Raw genomic sequence first — 5,694 nt, forward strand, 5'->3', positions numbered from 1 at the left:
AATGCCACGGAGGTCAGAAGAGGGCTTCAGATTCCCCTGGAACATGAGTTAAGGACACTTCATAGCCACCATGTGGGTGCTGGGAATTGAACCCGGGTTGTCTGCAAGAGCAGTCAGTGCTCTTAACTGCTGAGCCATCTCTCCAGCCCCTAGCATTCAATTCTTAAACTGGAGAGCCAAAAAATTGTTCAATGTGTGAGTAACTTTGTTCTGTAAGGCAAGTCAAAGTAATTCTGTCTATATTTGCTTCCTAAGGCTTCCATAGCACATCACCACCCATTTTGTGACTCAAAAATTATAAGACTTACAGGGGGAGGGAGAATAGAGATAAATAACACATAGGTGGTGTTAAAAGTCAAAGGGAAATGTATTACTTGAAAAGCTGTTCCAAAAATATGCAATACCTGTGTGTGTGTGTGTGTGTGTGTGTGTGTGTGTGTGTGTGTAATCCAGGCAGATGAAATTTCCCTTTGGGTTGTTGGTCAGATTAGTCCAAGGGGCTCCTAAAATAACAACAGCTATTGACACAGCACTGATTGCCTCCCAGAACTTGAAGGTAAGACTCTATTCTTGAACACAAGACATACTTTGGGCACAGGAATTGGCACAATGGAGCTGGAAGTGATCTGGAAGCCTCCTCTCTGAAGACTAGCTCTCATAGTGTCAGAGGATGCTATGAAAACTCCCAAGGTAGAAAATCAATGATTCTATCTACCTATATTTCTATGACCCACAACAATGACTAGCCCAGCAAATAATCTCCATTTGTGTGGTAGTGGAAATTTTATCTTGGAGTTAATCAACAGCTGTTTATTTGGACTTAAAGCCTGCTTGGTGGGAGGAAACTCATGTATAGTATTGTAAACATATCCAAATATACATGGCTGGAGAGGTCATAGATCTTAGAAAAAAATTACTTTTGTCACACCCTTAGCCAACTTAATTTCTTATTGTATTATTAATATGTAACCTTATATATACAGAAAAATGTACCTCTCACTACTCATTAAAGATTTTTTTTGTAACAGATGGGGGCTATTATAAAATTCCACAACTGATCGAACACAGAGAATAAGTTATTGTGCAGTGTCCAGCCCTAAGTGACACATCTACAATGCAACCTCCACACCTAAGGCTCAGGGAACATAGTGGAACAGGAGACATGAAGAATATACATACATGTCTCAACTCTCACCAGCAAAGCTTCCTCATGCAACAGATGGTGATTAACCTGGAAAGCCACAGCTGGCCAAAGTGCAGAGAATACATGACTGCAGAGAAGTTATTCCTGAACTGGACGCCTATATTAACCTCTTTCACCCATGGCTCAGGCACCATTGTGGAAGAGGGGGCAGAAAGATTTAAGAGTCAAAAAGTGGTTTGATGCTCACAAGGAAATAGAGTTTTCCAGACAGATGCAAAGTTACTCATGAACTTACAGCAATGGCGACAGCATGCACAAGACCCATGTAAAATCCCAGTGTAGACGTGGTGAAGTAGGTAAGAATCCTCAGCCTTGGCTGAGGAACTATTGGCAACCAATAACCACTGGGAGTGGGAAAGTTGGGGGAGGGAGAATTGGTTTCTTTTAAGGTTTTGAGACTAGATAGGTTAAGCAGGCTCTGGTGGATGGATGTACACTGATATACCTGATGTACCTTTGGGGCACAAACTTGGCTCAATGGGCCTTAACATATATGACAGAGTACATGAAATCAGACAAGAGGGCTATAGGAGAGGTTCAGATAGGGGAATGGTTCTGAATATGATCAAAATATATAAAATTCGCAAAAATTCAATAAAAATGATAAGACTACTATGTCCCATAGTTCAAGCAGTTAGGAATCTTAGCCTGAGCATTTAGAGGAATAATGTTTCTCTAAAGGCTCTAAGAAGTCTACCTTCCTTGCCTCAGCCAGCTTCTTGTTGTCAGCAATACTTGGACTTCCTTGGCTTATGGAAATACTAGTCAGATCTCCCATATCTTTTAACAGGACTTCGTCTTAACTTTATCATTTGCGAAGATCCTGTTTTCAAGTAAAAAGTCACAAAGGTTCCAGGGATTAACACTTCAATACACTCTTCTTGGGAGTAAAGTTCAATGCACAAGAGTGTCTGGTAGAAGCATCCTGCATGTTTAAGATTCTCTCTACGAAAGCAGAAGATTCTAACCAACTTCCCTTCTCAGTGATAATGTATCTATCTACCAAGAACTTAATGCATCTTTTAGGAACTTTAATGAGAGCTTACCAAAGGTGGGGGAATCCTGGAATACTTTTTTTTTCATGGTGAAAAGCACTCTGTCTAGTTTTCTACTTACAAGCTCTGCTGTCCAATACATGACTTAGGGTTAGTGGTATCTTGTAAGTGGTCAGAGCTCCAACCCTGAGCTTCATCTGCCCCCTATTTCCCACACCATTTCTTGTTAAGGTTGGGAATAAAAGGATCTGTGAACTGGATTAGTAGGAAAAGTGTTGGCCTCATAAACATGGTGACCTTAATTCAATACCAGGACCTAACATAAATGTGAAAGGAGATAGGAGTCACCGCAAAGTTGCCCTCTAATTTCTACACGTGGGCCATGGCACACATGCCATACACATACATCAGGCACATGCAGATGCACACATAATTTAATAATAATAAAAATAATGGAATACACCTTTAAAGTCTGATTTGTGTACAAATTTTAGACTCATCTCCAGTAACTAATTAGATTTGCCCGCCCCTCACTACCAATTAACAGGGTGGTTGAAAGTGGTCCTTACCACTTCTTTACTGATTACAGTGATGTGTTTTAGTTAATTCCATCATTTGCTATAGAGCTGACTGCTACAAACCCATTATATTTGGTGACCTTGTTTTTAATGTTTCATCAAAAGAGTATATATATTTCTTTATGAATTACATTCTTTTTAAAAATTCATGTATAATCCGATGTCTCACTTTTCATTTGGAACCCACTTCTCTCTGTGTCGGGTCTGTCCCATTAACACTTCCAGTCTTGTTGGAAATCAGCGTAAAATATTTTCTAATTTATTTTTGTTGAGGTTTTGCTTTTCATCCATCTTAAGATTGGGACTGTTGCTTTCAATGACTGATCCCTGCCACTGATCTCACGTTGGCACCTAGAGGCCCCCCATACATAGTCTGGAGGCTGGGCTTGAGCCCCAGGTGGCCCCCCTGCCTGAGGAAGGCATGGCTTCCCTGCCCTCCAACAGTTTGTGTTTTTTTTAAAGTATTATTTTTTGACAAGTGTTGGATCTTTTACCTGATCTTTGACTTGAACCCTGGCAGTCTTTTCTTTTATTTCCTCATTGCTCTTGTGGCTAGGTTAGGGTAATTATTTTACAAAGAATGCCAAAACACTGTAAATGGTTTGGAATAACTCTGTTTATATCCTTTTATGAGAGGGGGAAATGTTCTGGGAGAAAATTAATAATGTCCTATTGCAGCTTGCAAGGGATCTCAAACAAATTGATAGTGATCTTCTTTCTATTGCAAGATAGTACAGAAATTAATAAAGATAAACTAAAGCTACAATAGCTACGACTTGGATCAGATGAGGGAGAGATTATGTGACAGAGTTGTTCATTACTGTAGGATTAGAATTTGAGAACGAATCGAGTGGTCAATAAACTTGGCTGAGAAGACTGCTCTCTAGTCAGAAGTAGTAACATGTTTGCTTTTGTCCACATTCTGAAAGTATTCTGAAAAAAAATGTTTTAATCACTTGCTTCTTTCCACTTGAGTTTCCAAGGAATCCTTCCATATCACTTTAAAGAGTGATATGGGGGGCTGGAAAGATGGCTCAGCAGTTAAGAGCACTGACTGTTCTTGCAGAGGATTCGGGTTCAGTTCCAAGCACCCACATGGAGGCTAGCAACCATCTGTATCTCCAGTTCCATGGGAATCCAATGCCCTCTTCTGACCTCCACATGACATGGGCACACATAATACATGTAAGCAATACACTCATAGACATAAATTAAAAATAATAAAATAATTTCTAAAAAAGAGAGATTGTATCTTTATTTCCCCGAGGCCATTGAGTACCAGTGGGACAAATCACCACTCTGTGGTACCAGCAGATGTACTAGGGAAGGTAAAGTTTCCCTTTAATAAAACTAGAAAGCACCAATCTTTTAGAAGACGTCACAATTTTTTCTATTTTAGTATTCTGATAAATTTGAAGGAGATTCAGAGCTTTATTTGCTTCTTTCAGGTCAGGAAGGCATGCCTGACTATTATTTCTTGGGTTTCCATGGAGTCACTATGCACCTCTTGTCCTCCAACAGAAAACAATATTTAGGCGGTGAATGATACTTCACTTACAAAGTACAACATTCAATGGTCTAGTCATGCTGAGGTCGTGAGAGATTTCTCCTCTAGGGCAGAAAGTAATAGAGATATACCTGCAGTTTGTTGCAGGGATTCTAGAAGGAAAATAGTCCTGATGATCAAAATGTACACTTAGAAAGCAACAGTTTCCAGAGACCTGGATAGGGAAGAAGGTAATCAGAAGTTCTTATTAATTCTGCCAACTCTTTATGTGCACAAAGCAGACAGGCCTCAATTTCCCCATCTCCAAGAGAAGTACGTTGATCATATTAAGTCTCAGGAGCTGATCTAAAGTTGAGTTGTTTACCAGAATGTTCTGCAGTTTTGTTTCTGGGATCCACTTTTGTGTCTAGCCATTTCCCACACTTGTTTTATTTTGACATATAGTGTCACACTCTACACCAGGCTAGCCTGGAACTCATTATGTAATCCAGTTTTGCCTCAGACGTGCAGCAATCCTCCTGCATCAGCCTCATAAAAGCTGAGATTATGGGTATCATCAACCATATCTGGCTGCATTTCTCTTTCTCACTTTGTTTCTCCAACTATTTATATTAAAATTTTTAAATTATTTTGAGAAGTTCATACATGTATACTGTATTTACATCATTTCCACCGTCTTCCCCCATACAACTCTGCCCGTATTCCTCCCACTCCCTCTTAATATCCTGACCTCTTCTATAATTATTAACTCCAATTACTGGTGCTCACGTATGCATCTGTTTGAGGCTGACCACTTGGGATTGGATAACATATCATGGAGTTTGTCTCTGGAGAAAAATGGTTCTCCTTCTCTCATCAGCCATTACTTGCCTGTAGCTCTTCATCTAGAGGTGGGACCTTGGGAAATTGCCCCCACCAATGTTGACCTGCCATTTAGTGTTCTTTTGTAGGTCTTTTCCAGAAATAATATAGTTGAGATTTCGTGAGTATGATTTTCTCATCATTTCTAGAAGACACTATCTAGCAGCTGGTGTTCAGATCTTGTAACTATTACAATTTTTTGGCCTCCTTTTTCACTATGCTCCTTAAGGGTTCCATGTAGGGTTTGCATTGTAGATGCCCATGGCCACTTATTTCTCGGTGTTTTGACCAGGTGTGAGTTTCTGAAATCATCTCCATTTACTGCAGAAAGCAACTTCTTTGATGAGGGATAAGAGCTACACTTGCCTGTGTGTTTCTCCGACTCTTAGTCTTTCCTTTCCTTTCACTCTAAAATAAGAATACATAATTTGCCTTTAGGATTTATTTCATATTTATATAGCACTTCATTAGAAGAAGGCTACTGGCCTCCATTCTCTAAGGGAGAGAGGCTTTCATCTTAATGAATATATATATATATATATATATATG

The sequence above is a fragment of the Nannospalax galili genome, unplaced genomic scaffold (genome assembly GCF_000622305.1).
Source record: "Nannospalax galili isolate Female #2095 unplaced genomic scaffold, S.galili_v1.0 scaffold198, whole genome shotgun sequence".
Classification (NCBI taxonomy): Eukaryota; Metazoa; Chordata; class Mammalia; order Rodentia; family Spalacidae; genus Nannospalax; species Nannospalax galili.